The sequence below is a fragment of the Caretta caretta genome, chromosome 9 (genome assembly GCF_965140235.1).
Source record: "Caretta caretta isolate rCarCar2 chromosome 9, rCarCar1.hap1, whole genome shotgun sequence".
NCBI classification, from domain to species: domain Eukaryota; kingdom Metazoa; phylum Chordata; order Testudines; family Cheloniidae; genus Caretta; species Caretta caretta.
The window spans coordinates 65,821,934-65,835,700 of NC_134214.1; the positions used below are offsets into that span (position 1 = coordinate 65,821,934).

Below are 13,767 nucleotides of genomic sequence, written 5' to 3' on the forward strand. Positions count from 1 at the left end.
TCATTCTATTTGACACCTCAAGGAGAATTTAGGGGGGCAGAATGTAGTTGTAGGAGCTGAGGAAAATTTGGAGAATTTTGTCTCTCGCTCTACTTGCAGAATATCCATTGTGATAAGCTTGTGATCAGTTTAAGAAATCATTGTGCAGAATTTTTTATACTATGGATTGAAAATGAATGTTATCAGTTCAATCTATATTTCTTACTAGTGAATGGTCATATAACTTGCATGACACTATTTCTGTTCCCTGATTGGATGAGAAAGCAGAGGCTTCCTGAAATTCACTTTCTGTGAATACCCATCCCAGTAAACTGGATGACTAGAATACTGGTGAAAAGGGAACACAAATTAAGTACAAACATGACCACGATATTTTAGCTTACAATTCTAATGACTATTTTTGCACATCATTTTTCATTATTCACACACTTCCAGTAGTTATCCAAACTGGAATTTACTAGTGTTTCTGGCTGAAACTTACAAAAAGTGCAGTAGGATCTTTAATGACCACATGCAATCAGGCTCTTGCTTTTTCATCTTATCTGAAAGATGGCATCTGTAGCTGCATAGAGAAAAATGTCACCTACTGAATCACATAGCAACAGTTTTGCAGCAACTGGATATTTCTTAGAAGCCATCCATCCGAGTGACCTGTACTGTCCATCTTTGTCTTGCGAGAACTGGCAGAATCACAAAAGAAGGTGAAATGGTTGTAGGATCGAGGTAAGTTTAAAAAAAAAAAACATTTATCAATGTAAAAGATAGGCAAAGACGCCACATCATTTCTGTCTCTTTTGTATTAGCTTATGGCCAGATTTGATCATTTGTTTAAAACCCAGGTAAAATGACAGGAACTTGCACGTAGAGCCTTTCACAAGTCAAATTGGCATGCATTGAGGCCGTGGGGTGGCTGGTGTGCCAGCTATTGGTTTATCTCAGTGGAGTCTTGGCATATCTTGATACATCCTTCAAGCATAGGCAGCTACATTTCAGCTTTCCAACTACATTTTACCACTCACAAATTAAATATTGCTCTGTGAACTCAATACAACTCATGGATAAAAAACTAGAAATAAAGAAGGAGAAATGATCTCAGAAGCATCAGCAGCAAAAGCTGCTATTCCAGAGCTAGATTTCTCTCACTCACTAAGCAAAGGGGAGGGGGGGGGGAAGAGTCAAAAAGAAATGCCAAGCCAGTGCTATCCAAAATGGAATGTTTTCACAACACAAAGGGCTTGCTGAGTGTCTGTATCCTGGCTGATAGCTATCCAAGCACAACCCCTTGGCTATGCTCTGACTGGATTTTGGTGAGAGCCAAACTAGGGGCAGCCATCTTCCACCTATCACTCATGCATTTTCAGATAGGCACACAGATACTGTACAGAATTTGGCTCCATGTACGTATTTTAATGTATATGAAATGAGGTGTATCACTGCAAAATTCAAATCCAAACTGAATTTGAAATCCCCTAAAAGGTCACTGGATTAGGATGTGGGGCTCAGCTGTGTCTTATTAAGAGAGAGGTCAGCTGCAAACATCAGATCTGGGTCTCGTTCAAAGCGTGCGTGGGCTCTGGTATGCAGTTTTGGTTCAGACTCACAGCTAACAGAACCCTAAAAAATCCTCCCAACAAAACAACTAGTAGGACAAAAGTCTTGTACTGCCTGCATATTCTGTGCTCATCTCACGCATAAAACTTCCATAGACATCAGTGAGCATCCAGCACCATGCAACAAATGTTGCATTTGCAGCCATAATGAAGTCGCTGGTGTAAAAAGTTCAGGCATTCCCTAGGCCCTTCTCATGATGCTCTCCCCCCGTCCCTCAAAATCTTAGCTGGCATCGTTTCATTTTCTTATAGTTCACTTCATGTGCATATACAGGTTGTGTTTGGATGTTCGTGTTACATTTTGTTCCATTATACCCTTGTGTGTGGCTAAAAAAACCACTTTCTACATCCTCAGAGGTCCTACCTTGGGCCGTGGCATTTTCCTGACTGTCAACAAAAGGAATGCTTAGGAGGCAGGTATGCAGGCAGCTGGGCACATTCAAAAGAGTTAGTCCAGTAGTTCCCAACGTACTGGGCTGTTTGCCACCCAGGGGAACATGTGACTTGTCTCAGGGGAAGACCATGCTTCCATCACTTAGTCTGCGGCACAGCCCAGTGGTGTTAACAAACAAAGAGAGAGAGAATCTCAGCTCCAGAGACTGCAGCTTTCCATACCCCACTCTTGGACTGGCCCCATGAGATTATAGTGTGAGGATTGGGTGCAGCAGCTGTAGAGACACTGGCAGAGATTGGAGGAGAGCAGCAGATAGGGAAGAAATGGTTAGATTCTTGCCCCTATAGCAAAAGTGGCTCCTAGGTGCGGGGGCTGAAGCCAAACATCAGGGAGTGACTGGTAGTCGTTGAACCTGGCTGCTTGGCTTCTCTGCCTGTTGTCTTTTAGCAGCTCCCCCCTCAAAGAGCCCGTTTTCATTTTCCACAGACATACACAAATAGCCCAGATGCACCAGTGGACCCCTTTGCTAGGGAGGGGAAGGCAAGAGACACCTTCTGCACAACTGCAAATAGTCCTTATCTGGGTGAGACACTCTTGGCATTTGAAAACCCATCCCAGAAATCTGTTGTCTGGGGACTGTATGTCAGGCAGATGCTCGGAAGCAAGCATGTCTCTCCCCTGCCACAGCAGTGGGCCCTGTAGGGCTGCTGGAACCCCCACCTTACCTCCAGAAGCTGTAGGCCATATGAGGCTGCCAGAACCCCCACCCTGAGCAGTGGTCTTTGGAACCACCTCCTCAACAGAGGAGCAGATGAAGGTTGGACCACAAAGAGTCAGGGGTCTGTGATGGGAAGCCCAGGGCTCTGGATTGCCTTGATCCAGCCTTGACCTAGCCACTTCAGCAATAGAATAGCTAGAACCACACCCAGAATCCAAAACCTACAGTGGCAGCTGCACTGCTAGCAGCGAAAGGCAGCGAAACTTTCAGAAGTCCTTTTACATGTTTGTAATGATTATGAACATAAGTTTGCAATAATTATAATAGAGCTAACCACAATATCATTTCCTACCGAGGTAAGCTATAGATTTGTATAAAATATGTATCAAATTTATTCTAGATTTTTAACTTCAGAGCAGACAGGAATGTTTTATTATAATGATTCTGTATTGACATAACTTTTAGCTAAGCGGTTAGGACGATATATTTCCCTCATGGCCTGCTAAAGCACTGTAAATTGAAATGTACATTAAAAACAGTCAATCTTTGTTTGCTAGCAATCAGGAGGAGGAATTGACTATTTTTATTAAAAAGCTGGTACCGGAGCTCATCCTGCCATGGGAACCTCACTTCGAACCAGGGCTGGATCCTGAGTGGTCGCTCCCAGGCAACCAGGCCAGAGCAGAACGGTGGCTCTGTGTCGACTGGGGCCGGTCACTCTGCCTGGAGTTTGATCTGAAGCAGGCTCTTAGGGACTGGTGGTGCTCGACGGATCTGTGACAGCTTGGAGCCAGCGATCTACATCTTGCACTTGACAAACGGTATTGGGATGAGGAGAGGGATCGGTGTCAGAACGGGCCTGGTCCTGGGAAGCGCCTGCACGCAGTGATGCCCTCCTAAGGGATCAGCGACAGTCCGAGGAATGGTAACATCGATCCCTCGACAGGTCCCTGGAGCGGTACTGTGGTCTAGGAGATATCAGGTGCTGGGGGGCGCATGGCTCCGAAGCCGGCGAGCTGCACCTCAAGCCTCTCTGCCCGTGTCCAACAACTGAATGGGACTGTGCTGAGTTTGCTTTTTGTGGTCAGAGCCGTGGCGGCTACTGGAGGGTGAGCACTGGCGGGACATCCCCTGTGATGGGGAATGGTGCCACTGAGGTGCGGACCATGGTGGTCCGAACGCGGGTTTACCCCATGACCAGGGAACTGCTGGTGTGAGTGGCACTGGGAGGGACATGATCTCCTGCACCCCCTGCAGGGCCTCCAGGGTGGATGGTACTCAGAGCTGACAGAGGCTTCTGCCACTATTCAGGGTGGCCAGTGGGGAGCGGGCTGAGCTACACCCCTCTACCAGATCTTGGGCAGGAGATCCCGATGAGGGTGAAGAGTTGCCCAGCATGGGACCTTGCTCGCACCCAGACTTATCCTTTCCGTTGTGGGAGGTTGGAAACCAACCATGCACTGTCTTCTTGGGCTTCTTGGTCAAAGCCACAGATGGGGACTGGTGCCGGCCAGTGGACCGTCCCATTGGGGCACTGCGTACCAAGGTCACGGTGCTCAGCACTGAGTCAGAGTATTGTTCCAGTGCCGGAGTGAGAGCCAACTCCATAAGGAGTGCTCTTAAACAAATATCATGCTCCTTCTTAGTCCTTGGCTTGAAGGACTTGCACATTTTGCACTTTTCACTAACGTGCCCTTCGCCCAAGCAATGCAGACAGCTGCTGTGTGGATCACTAATGGGCATGGGCCTCTTGCAGCGATCACAGGACTTAAAGCCTGGGGAACTGGGCATGCCCCGTCCCGAGGCAAAGTTCCGTTTGGGACCTATGAAGTCTCTAACTATAGCTAAGGGATTTACAAACACTAATAGGAAACTCTATACACCATAATACAAGAATTAACTAGTTCGTACAAATGAGCAGCAACAAGCACTAACTGAAGGAGCAACAGTCCCAGCACCATCACTGGCGGTAAGAAGGAATTCAGGGTGTGGGGAGCCGGCGGCACCCTATATACCGCAGGATGTGCGTTTCACTCCAGGGGGCGCCAGAGCCAGTCCCCTATGGATACTGCTGTGGGAAAACCTTCTGGCACCAGCGCATGTGGTGAGCACGCACACCTAAGTTGAATGGACATGAGCAAGCACTCGAAGAAGAATGGGGGTTTGTTTCTTATTGACCTTGTTTCCTACAAATCTGATAGCCTGATCCCAAGCCCCTTTGATTGGGAAGGATCTCCTGGACTTCAATGAGCTTTGGATCAGACCCGAATACCATACTTAATTGAAACCAGAGACACTTACATGTCAATTCCATTATTCCAGCAAGCACATAGGTCAGCAGAATTGTTCTGATGTAAATACCAGGCACATTAGAACCAGAAGAGATGTCTGCTGAGGCTCATTGGTTCAAAGGCTGCAGCTGGAAACCATGCAGGATACATGCCTGGCTATTCAGTCTCATGGGGGGCGGGGGGTAGAAGGAGAGGAAAAAGCTAGGTTCTAAGAGCTACCTAGAGGCTGTCTTCCGGGCAAACTGCACATTGAAAAAGCATCTGTTGTTCTAAGGAGATTCGCCACTAAACAATAGTCAAAGTTATATTTGGGCCTTATTATCTTTTCAGTTACACTAGTGTGAGTTGGCAGTAACTCCATCAAGGGAGTCACACTTGTGAAAAACCAGTGGCAGTGAGTAGAATCCAGCATGCATCAGTTTTCCTTCCATATCATAGTGTAAATTTGTCAACTGCTCTTTTGTAGCCTTTAGAAGGTTTTGTTGGGAGATGCACCATCCTTTTTGTTATTATGTGTCTCGTGATAGCTCCTAGGCGCCCCAGTCACAGACTAGGGCCACTGTGCAAGGCGCGGTACAAACACAAAACAAAAAGACAGTCCCTGTCTACACAAGCTTACCCTCTGTTTCTGGCTTTACAGTCGAGTGCTTAAATGCATCCCCCTCATACGCTGTCTTTGTACGAATGTTTGCTGTAATTTGTATCATAACCTATTTGCTTTCTAGTTTTGCCTCCATATTTGGGGATGCCGTCTGCATTAAACAGGCTGAACAAAATAAAGCTGTGTTGCACTGTCTAGCAGAACAAACTCCTTCAAAACACTTAGGCGGGGTGGGAGGAGGGAGGGATTGCATTCTCCTAAGAATGAAACAAAAGCGAAGGCGTACTAATTGAAGATAGTCAGTAAGATGGAGACCACAGACCAAAAAAAAAAAAAAGATAAAGTCCAAAAGCAGCTACTGGAGTTTATTGAAGAGCTCAATAGTCACCAAATAAGAAAACAAAGTGGGTTTCCCATGTTAAGGAAAAAAAATCCAAACAAGTAAACAGAGCAAGCAGATTGCTGGCCTTGGAGCAGTGATTAAAGCCATCCACCATCCAACACACAAACCACCACCAAGAAATAATGAATGCCTTTGCAACCTATTATCAGACCCTATATTCAGAACAAGGCAACCCTGGGGGCCAGCCCAAAAGAAGTCATGAGATTTCTTTGGCTCAAACTAGGCCTAATCAAGCTTTCCCCAAATGCAAGCTCAGGAAAATAATGATTTTTAAGGGCAGATAGATTCTTTGGAAATCACAAATTTCTTCCAGTCATTTAAAGCCCCCTGGTTTAGTTGTTATGGCACAGAGCTCTGAAGAAAAAATAAACCCAAACTTTGCAGAAAGAACTCAGGGGTTGATCCTGTGAGATTCCACTCATGTGCTTAAAGCTAAGCATGTGCTAAAATGCTCAGTTGGAGCAGGGCCAGGTAACCAAGGCACTCCGCATCTTGTAAGCTTGAGCTCTAAATCCCCAGGGTTTAACATTTTTTCCCCAGGAAAAAAGAAACTTCCCAACAAACTGTAGAGAACTAACATTTTTATTACCTTATTTTGAGAGGTGCTGAGCACCTGCAACTGTCATTGGATTTACTAGGCTTGACTCTTATCTCAGTTACAGTGGAACAAATTAGGAACAAAAAGAAAAGGAGTACTTGTGGCACCTTAGAGACTAACCAATTTATTTGAGCATGAGCTTTCGTGAGCCACAGCTCACTTCATCAGACACATCTGACACATCAGACACATCTGACACATCTGATGAAGTGAGCTGTGGCTCACGAAAGCTCATGCTCAAATAAATTGGTTAGTCTCTAAGGTGCCACAAGTACTCCTTTTCTTTTTGCAAATACAGACTAACACGGCTGTTCCTCTGAAACCTGAAATTAGGAACAATTTCACTGACATCCAGGAAGTTTCACTTGTGCACAAATGGTGTAAATAAGTTCTGAATCATGCCCATTATCTTCAGTGGCAGTTGTGGGTAGTCAGCACCTTTTGGGATCAGTCGCAAAGACAGGATCCCTGGCACCCCACTCATTTAGGGTTCTACCTACTCAATGTATTTACATGTGAGATTACAAAAATATTGGCCAGAGACCACTCTTTCCTCCATCCAATCTCACACTAATATAACTAGCCACTGATCTATTTTCTCCTATCTGTTCCTGTGTTGTGATTGGAAGTCAGGACTTCTGGATTGAATTCCTGGTTGGGCCACAGATTTACTGCAAGATCTAGACAAATTGTTAACTACTATGCCTGAATGTATCCATTTGTAAAATGGATATAATGTCATCGACCTAACAAGGGCATTGTAAAGATCAAGTCATGTTTGTAATTATGCTTTGAGAGTCCTGGATAGAAGGTGTTATGAGCAAAGTATTCTTATTCCCCATGATTTTGTCTCTCAATACTTGCTCATCTTAATTGTGATGAGACAATTTTTTTTTAATTGATTACATGAACAACCTTTGGGCCAAACTGCACGCACGCTCTCTCTCTTCAGCCACCACAATTTTCCATCAGTAAAATATTCTGGTTACTGAAAGAACAGTGAGGCAGCCATACAGTGTTGTTGGAGATCCTGATAATTCAGGGTATTAGAAGCGGATACATTAAGTGATAGAAGCAAGTTTTATTGCACAGATACCTTTTGACCTCACCCCCTTTTTAATAGCCAAATACATCCCACAAGGACTATTAGTTGCAAAGGAAAAGTATTTGCTAATGATACAGCTTAAAAGCAAAACCAAAATTACAGCTGCCTGCTTCAAAAAGGCCCTCCTACAGTTCATTTATGGGTTTTCAAAGTGAAGGATTCCAGAAACGGAGAGAACAACTGACAGACAGCTCTCTATCCATAATGCATTCATCCCTGGGCACATTTACAGTATGTATACTGTACGATTTAATTAAAATCCCTAGATATATAACTAGCAGCTCCAACCAACATGTATCATTTTTAGAGGCTGATGTTAGTTGTATCGGTGGCAAGGATTTTATGAGTTCTCTTTGATTGTGACCTGTATTTTACAGTACATCTCAACTCACCTGCATCCAGTCATGTCTATCACCAACTGAATGTTTCTTTGGTGTGAAATTCTATTTCCAACTCTTGTTGCTCCCATTCATACACAGATTCTCTCCCTTCTTGACTATTCCACTGATATCTTTGCTTGACTCCCTGACCCAGTATCCACCCCCTAGGCTGTGGCTGCCTGTTTATTTATGCTGTTGGCTTAATTTCTTGATTGATAGTCTCACATTCCCCCTGCTACTTACTTATTTACATTTTCAAGACTTGCTTCTTTAAAACCTCAACCCCAGTTTATTTATGAGAATCTCTGTGTTTTCCACAGTGTGTTCTTTATGCTCCTGTCATGACCTTCTACAGTACTATTAATCATCCCTAATATTGCTATGGTAAGACTGCCATGTTTTTCAATCTTCTGTTTCCCTTTGGTGGAATTCTCTTGCTGAAGAGACCTCATTAGCTGACTCAGTGTTATTTTGTTTGCTATACTTGTTATGTCTTTAGTACCTAAATGTGCATCACACTTAACAGAAAAATAAAAGATAAGGTCCCTCTGCTACACTGCTTACCAGCTAAGGCCTTGCTTCAGCTTTCATGTACACCAGCAAGGGTCAAATACCATGTAGGTATTCTCATTAGTAAGGCACACATTTTGGAAGTAGCTCAAATGGGGGTCAGGGTGGGAGGGGTGAAAAATTCTGGCTCCACTGTAGTCCATGGCAAACCCCCATTGACTTCAGTGGGGCAGGAATTTCACACATGCAGCTGGTGAACACTCTGAACCAGTGGTTCTCAACCTACTTACCATTTGGGCTGCATCCAATACTGCCTCTATGGCCCTGAGGATGTCACATGGGCCACAGCTGTGTGCTGATTGGACCACGGGTTCAGAACCGCTGCTCTGGACGTAAGCAGTTAGAAAGCACATGGTGCTGCCCAATTGCAAACATATTTCTTCCTTCTAGGAAATTGCTTTCTAGCACAGCGGTTCACAAACCCATTTTAATGGGGATGCCAGGGCTGGCTTAGACTTGCTGGGGCCTGGGGCCGGAGCCAAAGTTGAAGGCTGAGGGCTTCAGCCTTGGGCATCGGGGCTCAAGTTGCAGGCCCCCTGCCTGGGACTGAAGCCCTTGGGGTTTGGCTTTGGTCCCCCCCCACAAGGGCGGAAGGACTCGGGCTTTGGCTCCCCCACCTGGGGAGGCAGAGCTCGGCTGGGCTCAGGCTTCGGTCCCCCATCCTGGGATCATGTAATAATTTTTGTTGTCAGAAGGGGGCCCTGGTACAATGACATTTGAGAACCCTGCATAGCAGTAGTATTGCCCTTGCACCTGAACGTGTGTTTTTGTCATGCAAAAAGCTGTACAAAGCCTTCTTGGTATGTTAAAAACCAAAACAAATGTACTTCCTAATTAGTGTACTTCCTGCCTCATTTCTATGAATTCAATAACCTTCTGCCTCACAAGTAGCGCAGAGGAGAAGGGAAAGCTTAACGCTGCTTCTTGAAACTAATACGCAATGCTGATGTTTACCTTGTCCTCAAGAGGAGGATGGAGGGATGCCTAGTAGTTAGAGGGGAGAGGGAGAAGGGACTGGGAATCAGGACTTCGTGGTATTCCTGAGTCTACTATTGATGCAGTGTGTGTTCTCGAGCATGTCACAGGCATTTATTATTACATACATAGAGGCTTGACTGGCACTTTACATATAAATAGCCCTGGACTCTGTGCCTTGGAGGTTACAGTCTAGGTTAACCATCTCAGTTTCTCTAAAGAGTGAAGTGAGGCTATTAATATCTACCTCACAGGTCTGCGGTGAGGCCTAGTTAACATTTGTGAAGTGCCTGAGATCCCTCAATGAAACAGGCTCTGTAAGAGCAAAGTAGTATCATTAACAGCAGAGTGAGCTGAGCTAGGGAGGAGCTGTGCGCTCACGTTTTCAGATGGAAACTTGGAAAACTCTAATAATCCAGATTTAACAAGCCACTAAAGCCGGCTCCAGTTTGTTTCCATTAACTGCCTCTCTTAATTGGTTAGCTCTTAAGAAGCTTGAATGTTTGTTTTGCTCTGGGATAAGAAGCAGAACCTGAGTCCCTCTTGTTTGCCTATTTCACCAAAGGGGAAAGGAGTCGGCAGGGGCTATTCATTTAGCAAGTGGCAATGCCACAGGGGGAAGAAAGAGTAGATGCATCTGTGCCTGCAGTGATACTTAATTCTTCTCCCACCATTGCCTTTAATGAAGATTGAGCCAAGGCCAGGAGAGGAGCAGCTGCTGGTGGTTATTCAAACTGCTGTGCCTGAGTCCAGCCTGAGGCTTGGAGAAATCAGTGGTGGTTTTCTGAATAGTGCCTTTCATACTGAAAGGCTCACAAAAACATCCTCACTGGCTGTGCCCCGGGATTCTCCCTCAACCTTGGCATGGGGCTGTGGAATGCAGACGAGGTATCCATTTTGAAGGCAATGCCCAGCCAGCAGCACGGTGGCTAAGTTATGAGCAGCAGGGCTGATGGGGCTGCACTTACTGCAGGGAAAGTGCTTAGTGACTGATTAGGAGTCTTGCTCCACCTTATTGCTAAATCTGTTCACCCTCATTTGTATGCAGCCACGCCCGCAGCTCCATATCCATTCCACGCTCCAGTCCAGAGGATCCTGTCACCGCCATCATCTTAAGGGGCATAAGTAATAATTTGTACTTCCTCGGTCCCAGAGGCATATCCAAAAATAAACTATAACCAGAAAATTTCACAGGGAAATAGAATACCAGAACCATTGTCATAAATGGGATCAAACCCAGCCTACTAACATCTGCGAAGATAAACCTCACAAGACATTAACTAAAATAGAATCAGAGGGCCAGATTCTACTTGCAGTTATACTGGCTTCAGTAGAGTTATGGTGCATTTACACAGATGTAACAAAGCAGAGCCGGCTCACAGACTCTTGAGCCCCTTCCTGCCTCAGGAGGTCAGTGGTGGGCACTGGTATGGGTTATGCTCAGTTACCTGTAGGCCAAGTGCAGGTTTATCTTGTTATTTCAGCTACTGATAAATGTTTCAAACTTCAGAATTTAAACATTTCAAAAGTGTGACATTTTTGCTAATTTTTATGACTTCATCTGCCTGGACAGCTCTGGGGACTTGTTTAATTGACACACATAATGTGATCAAATGTGGTGGCAAGACACCAAACTGATTAAATCTCATACAGCAAAACATGGAAATTGAGGGTGGGGGGAACTGAACCAGAGTCTATTCTTCTCTTGTTATGGACTCAGTGGTGCCTCTTGTGAACCTGACTGCCATTGGGGGTGGGCAGTAGACGACACAGGTGCATCAGCTTGGAAGCATGATACCTTAAAGGCATAAGGTCTTCTGGTCATTGGACAAACATTGGCAGGAGCTGGTGCTCACCCAAGGCAATAGAACAGACCATTGTTCCACCATACCCCATCCATGCACACACTGTGACAAAGTTCCTCCTCTATCTTGGTGGGTCTTGCGCTTATTGGACGATTTGCCCACCTTGGAGCTTCACGGCAGCCCTCAGTTTAGCCGTTTTCGTGAACCCACAGTCCAGGTCAACGCCTCCTGTATCTGATCAGGAGTTGGGAGGTTTGGGGGGAACTCGGGCCCACCGTCTTCTCCGGGTTCCAGCCCAGGGCCCTGTGGAATGCAGCTGTCTAGAGTGCCTCCTGGAACAGCTGTGCGACAGCGACAACTCCCTGGGCTACTTCCCCATGGCCTCCTCCCAACCCCTTCTTTATCCTCACCATAGGACCTTCTTCCTGGTGTCTGATAATGTTTGTACTCCTTAGTCCTCCAATAGTATGCGTTCTCACTCTCAGCTCCTAGTGCCTCTTGCTCCCAGCTCCTCACACGCACAGCACAAACTGAAGTGAGCTCCTTTTTAAACCCAGGTGCCCTGATTAGCCTGCCTTAATTGATTCTAGCAGCTTCTTGATTGGCTGCAGGTGTTCTAATCAGCCTGTCTGCCTTAATTGTTTCCAGAAAGTTCCCTTACCCAGGGAAAAGAGACCTACTTAACCTGGGGCTAATATATCTGCCTTCTATTACTTTCCTATAGCCATCTGGCCTGACCCTGACACAACACCATCAGAAGGCTGTAAACACTGGCACAAGAGCCTGATCCACCTTGCACTCCCTAGAACTGGCAGCAAGATTATGGCAGCCTGTCCCCCATAGAGGAGTGAGGAGACCTCCTTCCATTCCCATTTGCACTCATACATGGGAAGGCATACTTCTGCCCTAACTACGTATTAGCATCAGTGGGAGCTCCACATATGTATGAAGGAAGACCAGATTCCATTGCTTTACTAATACAACAACCTCTTTACTATACCCTTTTTAGATCAAAGATGGATGTGTGCTTAAAGATCAGGAGCTTCCAAGAGAGAGGAGGTGAGGGAGTTACATAAGTGTCACTACCTACTGGCTCATAAGGAGCCAGTCAGAAATGCTACCTACTGTTACAGAGTTCTTTTTTTCTCTGCAGAGTGATAATGTTCTGCTCACATCTGATCTTCATTTCTTGGAGTAATATTCTCTCTCTGACAAGGGAGGCCTGAGAGGAGTCTCCTGAAATATGCACCTAAATTATATATATTTTAAAATAAACTGTGCATTGTTCAATACCTACACATACTTTGTTCAATACCGATGCACTGTACATTTCAAATCCAATCTTGCAAGGTGGTAACATCTCCTTCGAGGTGAGGAGTGCTCTAAACTGCCAATGAATTTGGGCAAGGAGAGCATTCAGCAGCTCGCAGGTCGAGACCCTTGGAGTGGGTGGAGGACTGTGAGGGGAAAAGTCTCAAGCCTGGCTCAATCAGAAACTCCCTGAGAAGTCAAGATGCTTTTTGGAATCTGTTTAGTCTAGTTTCAGAGGAACAGCCGTGTTAGTCTGTATTCGCAAAAAGAACAGGAGGACTTGGGGCACCTTAGAGACTAACCAATTTATTTGAGCATGAGCTTTCGTGAGCTACAGCTCACTTCACATCCGATGAAGTGAGCTGCAGCTCACGAAAGCTCATGCTCAAATAAATTGGTTAGTCTCTAAGGTGCCCCAAGTCCTCCTGTTCTTTTTGTTTAGTCCAGAGATCACACAGGCTCAGCTTCTCTCCCGTGAGTTATAGTACTAGCTTGGTTTCAGCTGGAAAAAACATTTTTTTTTTCAATCAATACTTCCACTTCCTGCCTCAAATCAGACGTTGCAGAGGCCTGGGGAAGATTCTGTAAATGTGATCAAACTTTTTTGAACCTCAAAACAGGATTAGTCCTTGTTTTATTCCACCGGGCTTGGTTGACCGATCTGTTATTTGAGGGAATGGGAAAGCTCCTAGGAGGAATAAAAAATCATGCCCTCTAACTATCTGATATGCCACTGGCATTCACACACCAGTTTCCTGCCAACAGGCTAGCGTTTAGAGGGGACAGCACCTGAAGGGGTTTGGAATGGATTTGGTTCAAACTCTACATAATGCGAAATGAAAAGTATATTCTGTACTGTCAGAGGCATCTTTCCCTGCAAAAGGGACATGCATAGATCTGGAGTTATTTCCTCCCGCTCTTCCTTATTACTCTCTTTTTGTTGTCTTGCTTATCTATTCCTTTCTAATGTATAATTCTTTTGCCTTTGGATGTGCGATGCATTTTG

At 45.3% G+C, this 13,767-nt stretch overlaps 1 long non-coding RNA gene across 2 annotated transcripts in view; it reads right to left on the minus strand.

Annotated features, from left to right (window-relative positions):
• Positions 1–13,767, minus strand: part of LOC142073215 (uncharacterized) — a 184,042-nt gene that overhangs the window by 113,679 nt on the left and 56,596 nt on the right. For both annotated transcript variants that reach the window (XR_012669965.1, XR_012669964.1), the window contains exon 3: positions 588–680. This is a non-coding gene — a long non-coding RNA (uncharacterized LOC142073215). The remainder of the gene's footprint in view (positions 1–587; positions 681–13,767) is intronic.